Source organism: Trifolium pratense, linkage group LG7 (assembly GCF_020283565.1).
Source record: "Trifolium pratense cultivar HEN17-A07 linkage group LG7, ARS_RC_1.1, whole genome shotgun sequence".
In the NCBI taxonomy this organism is placed as follows: Eukaryota; Viridiplantae; Streptophyta; class Magnoliopsida; order Fabales; family Fabaceae; genus Trifolium; species Trifolium pratense.
In genome coordinates, this window is record NC_060065.1 from 35808658 (window position 1) to 35829628 (window position 20971).

At 30.5% G+C, this 20971-nt stretch overlaps 1 long non-coding RNA gene across 2 annotated transcripts; it reads left to right on the plus strand.

Annotated features, from left to right (window-relative positions):
- Positions 1-15529: 15529 nt before the first annotated feature.
- Positions 15530-17530, plus strand: LOC123900171. Of its 2 annotated transcripts, XR_006805823.1 has the most exons (4): positions 15530-16255; positions 16730-16845; positions 16974-17107; positions 17208-17530. It is a non-coding gene; the product is annotated as an uncharacterized LOC123900171 (long non-coding RNA). The 2 variants fall into 2 exon arrangements; XR_006805822.1 differs by having other exon boundaries at positions 16730-17107.
- The last annotated feature ends 3441 nt before the right edge of the window (positions 17531-20971 follow it).

Here is a 20971-nt window from a genome sequence, read left to right on the forward strand (position 1 = left end):
AAAAAAAACGTTGAAAATTAGACAGGGAAGGATAGTCATAGCATCGATGAGTTTGCGCCTTCTATTCGAGTGAAGTTTTTTTGTATTGAATCTAATTATTTTTATAGAAATCGAGTTATAAAGTGAGATTTGTCAGTTTTTATAAATTCATATAAAATCTTATCCCTTTTTTTTATGTGATATTTAGATTTTCTCTTTATAATAGGAAGACTAACCCTTTAAAGATCTAGATAATATTAAAAAAAAAAAAAACTAAATGGTAAATTTTGGTAAAAAAAATATCATATATTACAAATGTTTAACTACATGTTGTTGAGATTTTTGTTATTGGATAACTCATCATTTTTATGAACACATCAAACTAAAAAATGATGAATGTAAGAGAGAGTTAAGACTTTCACATTGAATATGATATAATTTGAACAAAAGTTTATAAGTGAATGGGAACTTTGCTTTATAAACCAATTTTGAGGCTTGAGTTATACACAACTTAAAATATTCTTTTTACTATGAGTTTAAGGAATCAAATTGTTTACTATTTCAATCTAACATATTGGTAAAGAAAAACTATTTTGGATTCTCTTATGATAATTTCATGTTTGACCAAACCATGTGCTACTAGCACTTTTATCAATATTGAGCCTTGTCACCAATCGATCAAATACTAAAGAGCCTAAATTAATAGTCAATGAATTTTTTTACACCATCAGTCTTCACAGAAAGTGATTCCTATTACCAAAAACTAAAAAAGAGAAACTTATTCCAGCTTAAGAGGATTGCAGCTAATAGAGAGAACCCTTTTAGCAGTAGCTTCACTTTAACTCTCCATTTAATGATCACATTATTTCCTTCTTTTACAATATTAGCCATTAGAAAAATAGACCAGAGTGTAAACTTCAATCATAATTTTCAACCTAACAATTTTAATATTTTTACCAGTTGAACTTGAATTTATCAACAAATTCACATGCTAGATGCATGGTAAGTAATTATGAATTCGAACACAATTTAAAATACAATACATCTAATATTTTTTATCAATTGAACTATATTTACAAGACAATTATTAGTATTTTTTTATATTTTCAATAATAAAATACCTGTGCTCTTTTCTACCTGTAGATTGCAATAATTTATTCTCTATGGCCTACACTATCTAACTGATTCTTCAGCTAGATCTTAAAAGTGCTCCATACATTTAAAATATCATTCTTTCTTTGGAGATATTAAATCCCAGCTATCAGTAATACATTAAAAAATATTAATAATATTATACAATACTTTTATTATTTTATAGTATAACTATATATTATCATTAATGTGTAACATTTTCTAAACCAAGAAATGGGTCCAACCCACTTGCCCTGCTTGGAATGTGGTCCCATAAATAATGGACCGATTCCTACCTGAGCTTTATATTCAATTCAAAGGTATATTTTGACACAAATTAAAAATACATCTATATCACCAAAAAAAAAAAAAAAAAAAAAACATCTATGTACCAAAAAAAAAAAAAAAATACATCTATAATAGTCAAGAACATTTAGATTAAATTACACATATCTCTTCTATCTTAATTAAGATTTGGTTCGTTCTCTGATATGGAGACGTAATAACTTTAAAACTTTTAAACAAATTTTTTCACTCATTTGAGTTTTATAAGACTCGAGAAATTAGTGTCTGCAATTACGCGTGAGGGATATTCATTTATCAAAAAATAATTCCTATAATAGCACTAAAAGCTTTCAAATCAAATGTACATTATCTTAAGGGATACTCCAATAGTTTTAAATTCAGCACCTTGTAGAATATCAATATCCTCGAAGCTATTTTCAAAGGAAAAATTTGTTGACCATCCCATCAAGTGGTGCATAATTTTCTTTTGTACTATTACTCCAATCAATACTCTTGGTCTTATTATAATTGACACATTATTTGTTTATTTTACCCATATTAAAAAAGCTATAAATAAAAAAAAATAATTGTAACTTTATCAAATTAATCTTATCAAGATTTGTGCATATTATTCTGTCCAAAAAAAAAAGAGATTTGTGCATATTATTAACAATTATCATAAATGTAAAAGAGGAAAAAAAAAAAAAACTAACGACGAGTAAACATCATACGTAAAGTAACATTTATTTTAAGACAAGTATTTTAATAAATGTATCACGTATTTTAGGACGAATACGGCGTTTATTTTATTCTCATCTTTGGTATAGGTGCTTTAAAATTGCTCATGTAGGTACATACTATTGAATTTAATGCAATTTTTTAAACGAATTTTACTTTTATAAAATTAATTATATTAAAATTTGTTGTTTGTTAATATGTGTTTAAACCTTAAAGAACCAAAATAAGATGGAGATGTATAAGGAGACAAAAATGAGAGAAATTGTTCTATGAATGGATATAAAATAAGATTAGAGATTAACATAAATATTAATTAATCAAAAAATTATAGGGAACTTGAGATTTGACTTGAAGTAGAGAATGTTTATTAATAATGTAGGTCCATATATTCACTAACCTATATGATGATGATATATAAATGATTAGGAAGGGGCAAACATATGTATTACTATAATTAAAACATTAAAACTGTTAATGGGGTTTATTCTGTTTGATGATCACACAATGTCACCCAAAACATGGCCAAGAAAAAATCCAAATGGCTGCTGCCTTGTTTTCTTGCTTTGCTCCCTTGCTACCAATTACCTTTGAACAATGGCAAACCAAAGAAGCTAAAAACACAAACATTTTGGTCAACATGTTTCATACATTGTTGTTGTTATTCTCTCTCTAACAATGTTTATATGCTTTTCTTTACATTTGAAAAGGGACACATATGGCTAAGCCCTTTTGATTACTAATAATCATGATTATGGACACCCTCAACCTTTTTTTGTTATTAATTAGTCTTATTCATGCTAAAAACCAAAATGATTTAGAGATGGGCTCCACACTATTATTCTGTTTGGTTTGCCTCCTTCTTTGCAAATTTGTCTAGCTCCCCATTTCATAATATAATAGTACTCCAATGGCAACTTAATTTATGTTAAAATTTATAGTACTTACACAACTTTATGTTAAAATTAATCATGCACTCATGACTCATGTTATCTCCATCTTAATCTTCAAGTGTCAACATGGTTTTAGCCTTTAGGGCTTGAGAGTTATAAAGGGGTACGATTCAAATGTTATATTTATTGATCTAATAGTAAAAATAAATTTGTGTATGGTAAAAAAATTTGTCTCATTTATGCACTATAGGATTGGCCGATATAAAATATAACTTTTTGCTATAATATGTGCATATACATATTAATTAGACTAAATTGAACTTTTGGCTCCTAAGTTTTACAAATTTACAATTTTGACCCCTGATCAAGTAAACGCACATGTGGCAAGCTATGCTGACGTGACATGTGAGTCACTTGCCACGTGTGCGTTTACTTTGTCAAAATCAGTGGGGCATCATTTTGCAAAAGGACTAAACTTAGGGGGCTAAAATCGCAAGTTTGTAAAAGTAATGGGTCAAAATCACAAATTTGTGAAAGTTAAGAGTCAAAATTGCAATTTAATTAGCATATTAATTAAAAATGCCTTTTTTTGGGACGGCTGAGCTCACCTAAACCCACACGAAGTTAAGGGCCAAAATTATAATTTTGCCTATTTTGTTTTAAAACTGAAATATATGGTCCCTTAAGCATCACATTCATTATAATTTTGGTCAAACCTAATTTTTTTAGCCTCTAAAATAAATTATTTTGACTTCAAAAGCAGTGATTTATTGTTTTATTGCCCAAATAATCGATCTCTTTAATACAAAACTTTTTTTTAAATATGTGAAACCTCTTATGAATTTTTCAAACTGTTGTTTTTTCCGTGTTATTCAAAACAGTTGGATTCTTATTTTTACCTTTTGTCTCTCACATGCTAGATTAATCAAACGTCTGATAACATGCATGCTGGAGAGACCGCATGAGACATCGGACTCGGATAGGAGACTATCCGAGTCCCTTTTCCAAGTCCTTTTTCATGGCACTTGTTAGTCTATCTCTATCCTAAAAATAACAATAATGTGATTTTGATATATACCTACGGTTGCTAGGTGACAAGAACTCACAAGTGGAAAAGAAACAATGTGAGTGGCCATATTGGAGTCACATATTCCGCAATATCCTCCAAATTATATTATTGCATTTCATGTAGAAAGGTCCTCTCAATTACTATATCCTTTCTCGTCATCTCTCAACAATCAATATAAAGTAAGTAGGAATAGGATTACTCCATATTAGATATGCATTGTAATCAATAGTAAGAATTATTGGATTGCTTTCTGATTAGTGATTTGCGAACAGTGAGATTTTCTCATTTCTAATCTATAAATATCTGCACTTGGATTGCTTTCTTTGTCGGATATATGTGTAAGTAATGAGAGAGAGAGAGAGAGAGAGAGAGAGAGAGAGAGAGAGAGAGAGAGAGAGAGAGAGATGTTAAATAGATGTTAGGGAATTAGATGTGTTCAAATATATCATTACACTATTTTAAATTGTAAAGGACGAAAATCTCAACAATGTGTGAAATTGAGAGAAAAAAAATTTAGATTTTAAAATAGAGGATTGAAATCATGTTTAAGGTAAAATAGAGAAACCATTAATACATCTAAAACAAGCCCCGATACGTGACACGATACCGATACGGCGATACGAGAAAATTTTCAAAATTCTCAATACGATAGGCCGCGATACGTTATTTAAAAATTAAATTTAAAATTAAATATATATAAATGCACAATATACAAACATAACTAAAATCGATAATGATAAAAAAATTAACATTCAAATTACTCAAATTGAGCAAACAAGTAACAATTACATATTTTAAGTTAAGTACTACCCAAAAAAAGGAGTGAGATGGGTAACATAACTGGTTAAGCTAGTTGAGCTAAGAGTTAAGGAGTTGGAGATCCATGGTTCAAGTCCTGACAAGGAGAAAAAATAACATAACAATATAATATACTAACAATTTTCTTATAAAAAAATGCATACTACCCAAAAACATAGTTGGTAACGTCATACTCTAACATTCGATAGTTAAGAGAAAACATGAATTGTATCAGTCTCCTTTCCTACGTTTCGATCATCAAAGAGCATTAATTGTCCGATACTTTTCCGATACACTTATCGGAGAAGTATCCGACACGTGTCGGTTATATTTTTTTTAAAAAAATAATATTAATTTCCGATACGTGTATTGGAGAGTATCGATATTGAATACGTATCGGACACGATACTTCGCCATTTTTAAAATATCGGAGCTTCATAAATCTAAAACCTTACAAAAATCAACTATTATTAAACCCCACCTATATTTGCTTGATATGCATAGTCAGTTCTAAACCTAGATAAAAAGAAGAGAATCATGTTAGACAATTGACAACCAACATAAAAATTAGTTGAATGCCTATGACATAGATCAAATAGTGTGAATGATAGGTCGATGTTCGAATTTCACATTGTATAACTCGAGTACAATGAAAAATGATCAAGGGTTCCCACATTTTTTTAAGCATGTGTGGGCAAAGAATTTATTTCATAAGAATATAAACGAATAAATATTTTTTACCGATACATAAAAAAATTAAATAAATATTTATTATATTTTTAGTGAACTAAGAGCATAATGACATAAAAGAAAACAAAAAACATACCAACTAGATTACCTCTCGTGTCTCTACAAAGTGCTCATAAAAAAGAAGGAACATAAGAATAATCTCACGCTATCACGTATAATAATTATATTGTTAATTTTTTGTTTTTAATTGATAAATTATTTATATTCATATTTATTGATTTTAATTAAATAATGAGTTATAAAATATGTCTTGAAATTTTTTGAGTATGATTTTTATTAAATTATTTATAAATCTTAAGTCATGAATATTTTTAAAAATTATATGGATGAGTTGATATTCATGCAGTCCAAACCAACAAGTGATCCACTTGTCCAACCAGTGACCTCGTAGTTTGATCGGGTCACTCACCAATCCGGAGTTTTAAACTATGGTGACAACATAAAGCTTCTCTTCCGGCCCCCCATATTTCTTTTTCTTTCATTGGATTTTCTTTTTTGTCCTTCAATAAAAACTTCAAAAAATGTTTTTCGAATTTTTTTTGTCTTGAATTTTTTTTTTATTTATAACAATTTTTTAAATATTTTATTCTAAATAAATTTTTTAACTTAATATAATTATAAATTTAAATATCAATGAAAGTCAATGCACCTGTGTGAATGAATGAGTCTCTAAACTAGTACTCCATTCGCAATAAAATTATAAATTTTATAATAACAAATATTTTAATTTTTAAACTAATTCACAATAAAAAAAATATAGTATTAATAAAAGGTTGTTGTTTGTGACGGTAGAGTTCCATCCCCATCGAATTCCAACCGAAGGCTTATCGTCAAAAAGAGAAACGAAAAAAAATCAAAGAGAAAAATTTAGTGGGACCCATAAATCTAAGCCTGAGCTGTTGCTTTTTTGACATTTTCTTACCTTTCTTCCTAATTCCATTTCACACCTCTCTCTTTTTCTTTGTACTCGATCACCCAATAAAGAGACATCCTCACAAATAAATTCAAGATAGTGACCATCAAAATATTAGTAGTACTGAAAAATATGTTTTAATAAAAAATAATTGATATTTGATAAATTAATTTATAATGAATGAATTTATTGAGAACAGTTTTAAGTTAGTATATAACTTATATTCATCTAATAGATAGGCACGTTCCGCGACTACCTGTATCTAATTTATGTTCAAAAAAATAAAGACATGTCTTATATTATGGTGAATTTATTAATTAAAAATTTTTGCTGCTAAAAATATATGTCTTATGTTATGGTGAGTTTGTTAATAAAAGATTTTTGTTGATGAAAAAAAAATCAAGAGTATTGTTAGTATTATAAAAAGTCGACACCAAATGTTTTTTATCCTCTTTATATATAGTATAGATATAGATAATAAATTAGTTGACTGAGTGTCCCGTAAGTGTAACTCAAATGGTAGCTACCAGACACATTATTGGAGTGGTCGGGGTTCGAACATAGATTTCACATTTCTCCACATTAAAATGTGTGAGACTCTAGAAACTAGGCTACTTAACAAAAAAAATAAAAATTAGTTGACTGAGTTTGTAGTGTTTGATAAAATTAACAATATGCTTATAACTTATAAATACAAAAAGTGTTATAAATTAGGAATTGAATCTAACTCTACACTACAAAATTGGCTTGTAAGGTAAGAATAATATTGTCTCTACTTTTTTTTTTGAAGGAATATTGTCTCTACTTATAAACCCGTGTTCATGTCATTTTACATTTGATGTGAGATTTCTTAACACCTCTCACGCTCAACACAATTAAGTTTGGTGCGTGGATATAAAATTGGGTGACCCGATAGCGCAAACTAAATAGCATGCGGCCAAACAAATCTTAGAGATGCTCTAATACCATGTTAGAAATTGAAAATTTGGCCTAATTCCAACCCTACAAAATTGACTTGTAAAATTGACCCTACTTATAAATTCATATTCAAACAATCTCATATTCAATATAGAACTTTTTAACAAAATGAAATAAGTTATAAATTTCATGAAAAAATGTCAATTATATATCAAACCTAACTTTTTCAATCTTATGTGTTTATAAGTTATCAAATACAGTATAAGTTAAACAAATGTACATATATCTTGTTAGGTAATTAAGTATACTTTTTGTTTATAACAAACTTCTAAAATATCATGGATAATTAAATTAAATTAATAATAGTACAACAAATACTTACATAATTGCACATAAATTTTATCCTAATAAAAAAAGTTTTAACATTCTTTATAAAAAAAAAAGCTTTAACATTCTTTATTTAATATATAGTATTGTTTGGCATGCATTTGAAGTTAATGTAGATCAAGTTGTAAGTCTCTGGCAACCTATTATTATATAAAATTATTACTACTACACAATAATAAGCTGCGAGACTACCAACTCGTAAGGTCTTGGAGAGAAAAAGAATTATTAGTATTCCGCGTGAACTTTGTTGTGTCTTTTGTTTTAGAGAAGAAAAAGATATCGATCATTTATTTTTTAATTGTTCTCTTTCAATTCAAGTGTGGAAGAAAGTGTATGAATGACTGAACGTGAATTTTATAACTTTTGTGAATGTATGGAAGCATTTCACTATTTTTGGTGCCTTGGGTGAAGAGTAAGAGTCTTGCTAAAACTCGTCATGTCATAGCAACCACTTGAAGTATATGGCGAACTCGAAACAACATCATGTTTCGTGGAGATGTGTTTAATTTGGCCTCTCTTGTTGATCATATTATTTTTATTTCTTGGGTTTGGTTTGTAGGTCGAATAGAATTAATTAATTTTGTATTCTCAGACCGGTGTAACGGTCCATTAGCTTGTATTCTAAACATATAATGGTTTTTACCATTTTTGTAAGGGTTGAGTGTCTCTTATATTCCTTTTAATTCAATCTTTTTGCTTATTAAAAAAAAAAGTTGTCTTATAAAAAGTTGAGCAATATTATTTGAAGTTTTGAACAACTTTTTAAAATAATTTTGGGATAATATTTTTTTCTTTTTTTTTATTGGACAAAAACAATAGAGAGATAGAGAGAGAATAAAAAATAATGTAAATATGAAGAAAAAAAAGTTGTTCAAAAATTGTTCAAATAAAATGTTACTTTGCTTTTGCCTAGGGCTGAAATTAAATCTTAAATATAATTTTTTTTTACTCCAAAATATAATTATCTTATAATATGATTAATTGAGCATAAGTCTACAAATTTTATTGGGATAGATATTATCAAAAAACATAAAAATTGGTGGGATATATACACTATGCAATATTGTAATCTTATTTTGACATTATCTCGGAGAAGCCCACCCCTTAAATGTATGGCTGGATCCTTTGCCCCACCCCTACCAATTTCAAAGTTGTAATATCTAAATTATATAGTATCAGTGTCCCACTAAGTTTTGTGACCAGTGACCATAAAATTAGAATAGAAGTTTTCAAAGGCAAAAATCCAAGTCCCATACTTCATAAATTCACATATAGACATAGCGCAGCGTTGCCTCTTTCCCTTTCTCTTCAAATTGGATACACACAATGTTATATGTTAGATGAGGAAAAAATGTCAATTATCAAACCTATCTTTCTCAATCTTAATTATGTGTTTATAAGTTATAAAATATAAGCCAGTAAAATATATATATATATAAGTTATAAAGTGTACATATATCTTGTTATAACAGACCTATAAGCGTTAAAGTCTTACTCCTTTATATTTAAATCTCATAAAAATAATTCTCTAAATTATTTCTTGACAATGGCTTGAATAATTCTTGAAATAAAAACCCTGAAATTTGTAAAATTAAAAGAAAAATAGGTATTATGAGATTTTAATGAGTATTTTGGCTCTCTTGAAAATTGAAATAATATGTGCCATCTCCATCACTATAAACATGCAAATGCAATAAGTGTTTGACGTGTTACTTCTCATATACAAGTACAACAACGATCACACAAACCCACATTCATGATTAAAGTATGATTTTTTTGATTGAAAAGAGATCTACATCAATCCTTTGCGACCAATTATCTTTATATTTTCTAAAATTAGGTGTTTTGAATTAATTAATTTGTTTTGGTCCATCCACTTAACTTATCAATAATAGTCACAATTTCTTTTTGGAAAAAAATATATTGTCCATTTTTTTACTATGTAATGTAACTAATTTGTAAAATACATTATCTAAATTTTAGAAATAAAAAAGAAAAAAGAAGTTATTATCTAAATTTAGGCATCAAATTTCCAACCCCTATTGGTAGAAATAACCAAGTATATATATTTAAAAAACCAGATGCAAGCTTTTGTATCTGATACATTCTCTATGGACATGTCTAGTCACTATCAACAATGGTCCATGCTACTAAATTCAGGTAAACACAGTAAATCAATATCGGCAATGTCCCAGCCACACGCTTGAAAGTTACCTTAATTTATAAACACACTGTTATTTTAATTATTAAAAAAATTATATATAACTTGACAAATTTATGCACAGTTGAAGGAATGGCCTAAAAAGTAGATCTTATCCATGTGTGTAGAGAAAATAAAAATCCATGTACATGTGGCCTACGACCAAAATCTTCCACAAAGTGGGGGGCTCCAATATGGACATTGATGTTTCAACTAATTATAATAATATATATATGCTCTCATTTTCACTTGCTATGGCTTTCTAGTTTCTTGTTATGTTAATGTGGAAATTGTACTTCACGGTCTATAATTCAAATCTAGCTTCTTTTAGGTACTACTTACTAGTATATGCTTAGGTGTCTTTTAAGGTTGTATTTTTTATTTTTATTTTTGGCATTAGTGCCCTTTAGTTTTTAGGAGAAGAAGATTCCGATAATTTAAAATCCGGTTTAAAAATGTTTGGTTATAATGTTAGCTAGCAGATCATTATGTGACAAATAATTAATATGGTGACATGAATTTTCTTTAGAAACATAATAAGTTTGAATTATAGAATCGTTAATTTGAAAGGTCATCCAACTCCGTATTAAAAAAAAATTGAATGCATATTACTAATTTAAAGATTAATTTCGTAGCAAGTTTAAAGCAATCTGAATCCTTAGCTGCATACTACTCTGCAGCCTCCTCTACTGCACCATTCACATTCGTTGGATTAATCTGATGGTAGCGGTTAAACACCAAGCAAAATAAAATAAATGTAGAATATAAATTACTCCTATTTGTGGCTTTCTCTTTTTGAGACGGTTGAATGCTTAAGAAAGAGAATACGCATACAGCATCAGACGACTCTGTATATAAAGTATAAACACATGGTGGAAAAAACAAAAGCTTAAATGAAAGAGGGTAGGAATGGAAAGATGTCTATAGTGTTTTACCATATTTTTTAATGTTAATTTTTGTCATTTATCTCAACCTTTGGATGAATCATACGGCCTAGAATGTTGCATCAGAAACAGCGGCAGAGAAAATTGCTGCCAGGATCCAACTTGAGTTTAAAGAGCCTAAAGCTATTGACATACTCCGGGGACCAATTTCAGATCAATTATAGTGTGTTAAAATAAAAAGAGTTTGTAGTTTGTTTGGTAAAAAAAAATAAATAAAAAGAGTTTGTAACGAACAATTATAATTAAGAGAAATCACTATTTTGGTTATGGAAGGGTACTTAGATTTATCAATAGTTTATGAATATATTGAGGATTAAATATAAAAACTGTAATTACGCATTGTTTTGATTTTAACCCCCGTAAAAATAAAAGTTTGATTTTAATTCTTGCAAAATATCAAAACTTTTAAAAAGGTCCATGACCATCTCAAAATCTCAAATCTTATCGTCTACAGCTATCTCTTGTGTTTCTAGTTGTGGAGGGGTGGAGTCGGCTCATCACTTGTTCCTCTCCTGCAGCACTTTTGGTTCTCTTTGGACATTGGTTCGATCGTGGATTGGCGTTCCTATGGTCGATTACACTACTTTGGGTGATCATTTTGTCCAGTTCACTTCTTCAGCAGGCGGTTCTCGTGCTCGACGGTCTTTTATGCAGCTTATTTGGCTCGCTTGTGTTTGGATTATTTGGACGGAACGAAATCATAGATTATTCGGCGGTTCAACAAGTACTTCTCATCAATTATTGGATAAGATCAAACTGTTTTCCTACAGGTGGTTGAAGACGACGAGTGTGACTTTAGTCTCAAACTACCATAGTTGGTGGTCTGATCCTTTCCTTTGTTGGGCCTTGTATGATTTTTTATGGTTCTTTTTGTGGCTCTTTGTAAATATTTTTAGTCGTTCTCAGTATACCTTGTATTGGGAAAACTGTTTATTAATATATATCTCATTTTAGCTTGTTCAAAAAAAAAAAAATATCTATGACCTGGAATTTTTGTTGACATGTCTAATTTATAATGATTTGGCAAATGCTGACGGTACTTCTTTGTTGACGCGCTTTAACATTTCATTTTTAATTGAGATTAACTCCTTTTTTTTTTACTATAAGATTAACTCCTCTATTAATTATTAGGAGTTAATTCATTTTTTTTTTCAGTTTGGTTTAGTTATCTATAGTCTATACATACCTTTTTTTCCTTTTTATTTTTATTTTTATAAGACCTATGTCAGTTTGTACCAAACTCTAACATATTAAGTTATTAACTGACTCGTGAAACTGTCATGGTAAATAAAGGTACATAAATTTCATATTTAATAATTAATAGAGGAGGGACAGAGAGGAATGGAGACAAAACAACAAAGCAATATAGAAGCAAGACGACATGAAAATTTCAAGCAACAATAGCCTCAAAATGAGACAATGGTGGTAGAAATTTAGTGGTGGTATATTGGTACACGACTAATTTTTTCACTTATCTTAAATGGAATTAATGTACATGTGGTATGATATATATTTTTATTTTTTTTTGGGTTACATGCATTATTACATTTGGTATGATATGATTAGGGAGGGACAATATATATGACTATATATGTTGGCATCTACTTAATATTTGTAATAAGTGAATCTTAATAGTAAGAAAATAATGATTAATTGTACGTGTAGTAGTACACAGTGGTTCTGCTACTTGTCGCATCTAGTATAAAAGAAAATCATACTTGAGAGTACACATGTTATGAATGCTACTTAAAAAGTGTGGTAGTTGCTTTGTGATTTTCTAATTTTATAAGGGTCATGCTAACCGGTGCCCCGGGGCACCGGGGCACTGGTTAAGGAAACCAAAATTAGAAAGTTTTGAAAAGTAAATAACACTTTTTAACCTTTCGAGAAGTTGACTGCACAAACTTCAATGCCAAATTACTATTTTTGCATCCTTAACTAGTGCTCCGGGGACACTGTTTAGCATTTTCCATTTTATAATTAAGCCAAATAAACAAGGTTGAATATAAACCGGAAAAGGACATTTTTTGTGAGTTCATGAGAACTTATAGCTAAGTCAATTTTGGTAACATGATTGCCTACATTAAAAATTTCATGCAGTTTCACGCGGTAATTAATATCAGTTTCTAATTTAAAATTGGACGGTTTAAATTATTCAGTCAAATAAAACAATTTCGACCTTTGATTTAAATCTGAAGGCTTGAGTTAAAGCAAAAATCATTAATTGAGAAGTCTACAAATGCTTCATAGTGTGATGATTCTATGAAATTTTAAATTCACTGCATGATTTAAATGTGATACTCCTCTGGTCCTTTTTATAAAAAACACTTTGGAATTTTTATTTGCTCCTTTTTATAAGAAACACTTTGACACAATTCCATTTGTACCCTTATTAAATACAATAAAATAATTCATTATAATATTAGTGCATTAATTAGAGAGACCTATTTCTCATGCTAGTCAAATACACTACTACAAAAAAGAGTTTTAATAGCGCCCATTTAATAGCGCTTATTGAAAAAGCGCTATTAAAACATAAATCGGAGGCCTTACTATAGCGCTTTTGGGAAAAGCGCTGTTAAATCCTTGAACCAAAGTATACTATAATAGCGTTTTGTTAAAAACCGCTATTAAAGCCATAAACGCGCAGCTTTATAATAGCACTTGTGAAAAAGTGCTATTAAAGTTGATACCTTATAATAGCGCATTTTACGTAACCGCTATAGTAGATGAAATTCATAAATAAAAACCTGTCGTGGGTGGGTCTCGAACCCTTGACCCCTTGTTGCTAACAATAATAATATAATATATTAATCAAATAATAATAATAATAATAATTAAAAAAAAAAACAGAGATCTATCAAATTTTCGCACTCCCAATCTCAATCCCACGATCTTCAAACCACTTCCAGCAAACATAGAACTCAAATCCTAGAAACAAAATCAACTTCTTCTAGCTTCTTTCAAACCATTCCTAGGAAACATTGAACTCAAACCATAGATTCGAAATCAATCGTCTTCTAGCTTCAAACTTAAAGGATCGAACTTCGATAGAAATCGTTCCTCTATAATCAAACTCAGAGCAATCAGAACTCAGAGAAATCGAAGTTAGAGCAATCGTTTCCCATTAATCGTTCCTCTTCTCCAATCACACTCATCTTCTCCAATCACCCTTGTCAATCCTAATATCCAAGAACCCAGAAACCACTGTGAACCCTATCCCATAACCCATAAATTCTCTTCGTCGCCGTGCTCTTACAACTCAAATTGTTGTCATTAAGGTATGCTTAGGGATAAGTTACAGTATATGTTGGATATAGCTCACATTATAGAAGTTTGAGAAAATTGAATTTGCAAAATTGATTTAATTTAGTAGACAAAGTTGTTTTTGAGTGTTGGCTATTTGGATGTGATTTTTTCAACTGCAGTGCTGGTGTTGTTGAACATGTTTAGTGGAAAATATTAAATTGTGATTTTTAATTGCACTTATCTTTAGTTCATTGTTCCATATCAGGCTAGTAGATTTTTAATTCCACTTCTGGTTGTTCCATATCAGGCTAGTAGATTTTTAATTGCACTTATCTTTAGTTCATTGGAACATATTCATCTCTAATTAAGGGTTAATTTGTTTGGCAGGGTGGGGGGTAGGATTGATTTTTCTGCTTTAGGCTGCTCATACATATTTGATATTTTAGGTGTTGGGGACTTTCATCACTGAATGGGATGAGAGAAAGGCTAACTGTGATATACTACTTTCAACAAAGGAGTCTGCACAAATGTATGCAGAACGTCTGGCAGAGCTTGCTGTTCATTTAGGCTTTGATGGGTGGCTAATATATATTTCTTCATCTCTCTGTACTTATAAAGTTTCTATTCTTGAGCCCTATGTTCAATTGCAGATTTCTTTGAATTTTTTAGCTCTGACTACTGCAGGATGCCTCTTCTTCCTCCACTTTTGCTCTTTGAGGTATGTTACTACAATTGATTTAGGGTTTTAGGTGATTGGTTTGTGTTTGTGGTTTGTTACTACAATTAATTTAGGGTTTAAAGCGATTGTTTTGTATTTGTGGTTTGTTATTTTTCATATTTGGACTAGTGAGCCTATTATGCCCATCATGTGTATTGAACTTCATATTTACAAAGAATATATTTGATATATATTAGAATTAGAACTTTAGAAAAAGATGCTTTGAAATCAAATTAAATGGAGGATAAGACCATGCCTACCATTTAGTCAAAAAAAAAAATAGACTATGCCTACAATGTTTGATTTCTTATCATGCTTTAGAAGTTGTGAATTTGGCAAACAAAATCTTCAAGCTGTGATGCTTAGTGTTTTAGCTACAGCTGTTCTATATTTTTGTGTTCCTACAATTTTTTGATGTGTAGCTACTGCCTGTGTTTTTTTGCTATTCGGACTGCATTAGAGTTTTGTATTGGATTTGTTTTTGTAGCTTTAGAGAGGGGTACTTTGTTTGGATGTAGCTAGCTTTTTTTAGTGTGCCTTATGTTTTTTTGTCTCCATCTTGGGCATTTGGTGCTAGAAATGTTGTATCTTTGGCTGGTTTTTGGTGCCTTACAATTTAGGTGTGTGGTTGGTGTTTGTGGTATGTATTGAGAATGGGTAGTTTTGGTTTGTTTGTGGTTGCCATATATTACAGCTGTGTTGACATCGCTACTAGGATGTCGTCCTTTATGATTAGGTATGGTAACTAGCAGCTTTCTCAATTTTGTTGTTCTTGTTGTTGTTCGTCGAAGAGGCCTGCTATTACTTTCTTTTTGGGTGTTTTTTTGGTCCCTGTATATGCTTCTTCCGGTGCCTGCTGGTCGTTACTATGTGTGTTTTATTGGCCTTGCAGTGCTTCTGTTTTGAGGCACAGTGTATTTTGTGCTTTGTGAATTTGAGAATAAGCTTTGTTAATCAGATATATAGAAGTATACATCTTTTAGTTTTATGTGAAACTGTATTGGTGTGTGTGTGTTTCTAGATTCTTTCTTTGATATAAACTGTGATTCTTCTATAGAAAATCAAAAGATAGTTAAGATTAAGTGGTTACCAGGGAGCCGAAGAATGTTGGAATTGAATAGTATTAAGTATAATTGCTCTATTTTAAGTTTGAACAGGTACAATGTAAGAAACAAGATGGTGGCAGGTCTTGTCTTCTCTACTTTTCTTCTGTTTTGTGGTTTGCAAGTGTTATTTATTTACTTCATCTTACATTTGGCTTCAGGTATATCCTTGCTACTCTCAAGGTAAAATCCCCTTCTTTAGATTCATATCAACTGGTTCTGTTATCATTTGCATTCTACCATGGTTGCTGCAATAGTAACCTCATTCTATTATTACAGTCATGAAGTGTAACAACCCGACTTTAATTAAAATAAGTAATATTAATTAGAAATGGTGATTGAAGTTACTCGAAGAATTATTGATCAAAGTATGAGATAGTTCAAAGGAATAAACATGTTTTAGTAATAAGTTGGAGGGTATAGTGGACAAGTATCATTACTAGTAAGACTAGTATTACAGGTATGTATTGGGAGGAAGCAAACATCAGTATAGTGAAGACCCATTCCCTTCTTTCTTCTCTGTCCGTTCATTCCCTTTCTTAACTCCACCCCACACAAAAATCCAAATCTCAACCAAAGAGAAATGCATGTGTAGCTTCAGATTCATTTGCCCTTCTTCATGAACTCACCTTTCCCTTGTTTTTCTCTCTCTCTCAGGCAACGTGATTCTCTCCTCTCCACACGTTGAACCAGTTTCATGTGCTCTCATGGCCAAAGGGTTGCATGTGTTGGAAACAATCTTAATCTGCTGGTTTTGAGTATTAAAAGCTAAGGTAAAATTAGTAATTTCAATTCCACTCTCTTTCCCTCTTTTTATGAACACTAAACTCACCCTTAAAGCCTTCACTCATTTGGGGTCAATTGCATGTACACATACTCTGTAAATTGGGGTAATTGAAAGTGTTAGGGAACTGATTGAAATGGAGAAAAGAATTGAAGGTCGGAGCTTGGAAGGACTGTTGATGGAACAAGAAAACAAGAGGAATTGCTTAAGTTGTGTAAAATCCGTATTTGGGACAGGGCTCCACTCAAACGGTAATAAATCTCTCTCTGTAACTCTGAACTTAGTGTGGTTTGTTTCTATGGATAGCTAACGAAATTATCTTCGTCTGGGTGTCGATTTGGTGGAATTCAGAGTTATATTGAGGTCTAGGCATGATTTCGAAGTGGAGGGTCTGAAGCTGAGTTTGTGCAGGAATATGGACTGTTCGTGAAGGCATGCTTTCGAATTTTGGCTTTATCAATGCTTAGCAATGCATTTAATGCTCAGTAATTCATATACTGATTAGTTTAAATGTAAATTATATTTGGATTTGAAGATATCCATTGTATTCTAGTAACTTGTAAAGAGATTTGAGTAGCATATTTTCTAACCAATACTTTTGTATGGTACCTCTTCGAATGTCTTATGTGGTGTTTAATTATAATCAATGAAATTTGTTGGCTCTTTTTTTTTTTGTATTCAAGTATAGCCTAATAAAAAAAATGGATTTTTTTTATTATTTTAAAAGACTTTTAATAGCGTTTATTCAAAAAAGCGTTATTATAGGTAGGTGCGGGCGCTATTAAAGCTAGTATATTTGAAGACTATAATAGCGCTTTATGCACGGGCGCTATTAAATATATGACCTATAATAGCTGTTTCACAATAAAGCGCTATTAAAGCTCTTTCCAAGAAAGCAGAAAACAACGTACGACAGCGGTTTTATAAATAAGCGCTATTAAATGTAGACAAATGATAGCATTTTTAAGCGCTATTATAGGTACAGAACCTATAATAGCGGTATCAGTAATAGCGTTTTTAAGCGCTATTAAAAGTCAAAACAAGTGCTATTAAAGCCCCTTTTTTGTTGTAGAGTTTTGAAATATAACATAAAATGTTAGAATCGTTAATGAGAAAATTTACATTCCTTGGTCTGTGTGATTTTATCAAAGTGTTTCTTATAATAAGGACCGGAGGGAGTATTAAAGTTGTTGCAATTGTTGTGGATGAATTAATTTCTCATATTGACAAATTAGTTTCAATTATGGTGGCATTGATGAGGTTAACATAGAAGAATCACGGATATAGTCAAATCTTCTATGCATTCACAGTTCACACATTCAGGTTATGAGTAATTTCACACATTCACGGTCAAATCTTCTAGTTTTGATCATTATCTTCTCAACTTTTAAAAAACAACTTTTATCTTCTCATTCACTATTTTGAATTGTCCATAGCCTGAATTGAAAGGTGCGATAAAAAATACAGTAGGTAGGTAGGATCAAACTCCTCTAAAGTGAGGAGCTCACTTTATAAATTTAAGTGAATATTGTGTTCAATTGATGATTATCAATTACTCCATCCGTAATATTTTATAAGCAAAAATGCATTTTCTACATTTATTGTATATTTAATGTATCTGATCCGTAATATATAATGAATCTAAAAAGTGCAATTTTGCTTATAAAGTGTTACAGATGGAATAATATAGTATGAATTTATTGAAATAATAACCTTTAATTTTTTTATTTTACAATTTATCAACTTTTTTTAGTACTAACCTTCTTGTTTTCAGGTGAAAGGAGTTCTGACGATTCAGAGGTAAATAAAGTTTGGCAAAAAATTGTTCCTATTAGGAATTGAACTTTTTTTTTATAAGCAAACAATATATTATAAGGAATTGAACTTTGTTTCTCTTGAAACGATTCGTCATATGAAAAATTTATTAACCACTTACTATGTTCAATGTCTTAATTCAATTTATTAGTTTTAATAGAGTTAAATTCAGCAATGCAATAAAATAAAGTTATCCTATAATTAAGAATCTAGTATTTAATAAAAGATGTTCTAAAAACTATATATTTAGGGTTTGCTAACATGTGCCCTTAGGACACATGTTAAAAAGTTTAAAATAAAAATTTTGCATTTGAAAAATTAAGATTTTGACTTTGTAAAAATTAAATGCACAATTTTTGTGATTAATTTTCTACATTAAGTATCTTAAAATGTGTCGTTAGAGTAGGACACATGTTAACTTTTTCCATATATGGATTTTGATTTTTGATAGAGTTATGTTATAGTCAACTTAAATCTCAATCTTTATAGGAAGGTTGGGGAAGCTCGAAGAAACAATGAGGTTAATGGTTCAGGATCACAAAAGAAAGAAACATTACATGTCCACAAAAAATCACAAAGACATTAAGTTATTGAGTCACCTCTCTTATAAACCTAATATTCTTTCGATATAAGACTTAATCACTCGCACTTAAAAACCAATAAATCTCTACATTTATGATGTAATATTCCTATTAACTAAGCTAATAACTAATGCTATGTTCCAAAATATAAATAGTACGATGATGTATATGGTTTGATTTGAAAGAAGTACGAGCAATATAAAAAGTGCTGTAGCACTAAATACTAGTACTAGTAAACTGTAGATGATGATGCATTGTGAAAGTAGTACTAGTGAGTGGTGAGTCCCATCACCAAATCTTTTCAAAAAATTGGGTCCCATTTATTTCCGCAACTTAATGGATGGGATGGGATTCATTCCTCTTTTTACTGCACAATATACAACTACTATCATTTTCAACCGTACGATCATCAATGTAATACTGCATTAATGGTTGGGCTTTGTTGGCTAAATTTTACTCACTCAGAACTGTTTCTTCAACGTTCAACTCCATGCGATTAATCAATGAAGCTAATTATTTGGATGTGGACTTGTCCCAGTATTGCTCGCATGAATTGCGTGGTCGGTGACAGCACCAAATCTATCTCTCCAAAATCAATATAAAGTTTATGAATGAGGTAAAATTTTTAGTAAATTTTATAAGATATTGAGTTAATAATAATTTAATATTTTAAGATGATACTAGAGTTTATAAAAAAATTTCGAACTACTACCTACTATTATAATTATGTTATGAGACCATGTTATTATTTATCAGAACTTTCTTGTTACTTTCTTGTTTCATTTGTGAGTCATTTGACATTATGCTGCAGAGCTTTATAGATCTTATCATTAAGTTTAAATCAACCTACTTGGTTCCTGACAAGAGAGTTAAGCCTCAAATGACGCTCGCTAGAGACGACATTCAAATCTTGCAAGGGTTTGGGATATTCTTGGGCCACAGCCAAAGTTATTATCTTTTCTTGGCAAAATTCATCCATGATCCAATGCGGTAGAACCTCCATAGGCGGAGGGTGATGGTAGGGACTAGCGAGACTTCATGTGTATTTTGTGGGACGATGGAAGAGTCGGTTGATATTTTTTTGTTTCATATGAGAAGATATCTCTAGTTTGGTACCGTATTTCTAAGTGGTTAGGGAACGATAGCTTGGTTGGGACGGATGGTCCAGTTAGGTATGATATTAGTGTGACATTATGTTGTGTGGTATATTTGGACCTCTCAGAATGACACTATCTTTGTTGATGAGTCTCCAACGATAGAAAATCTTGTGAATATGATGAAACTAATCTCCTCCTGAAAATGATTTTTAGGTAAAAACCTGATAGCCTTTGCTCTTTTATAAGTGAGAGGTGCAACCTCTCTTGTGCTGGTCCAGTAAGGTGAGGTGGGGATGTGGTGCCTGAATATTTCATGTTCTGGTTGAGTGGTATATGTTGAGGTGCTCTCTCTTAGTTGGAGTTTCCTCTATGGGGGTTTGTGGTGGTTACTAACTTTTGAGAGTCTTTTTATGTTTTTTTAGTGCGTTATTTTGTTTTTGAATACTTATAGTACTATTGGTTTGTACTATAACTTCTCATTTATCTGTTATGTTTATTATATCTATTTGCCATTAAAAAAAAGTCTCATCGATAAGTACCACATCTGTGTTGTGTAGATTCAAGACATAAAATAGTTAATTTCTCAAAGCAATGCTATACTATTGTCTAATTTTCATAGAGG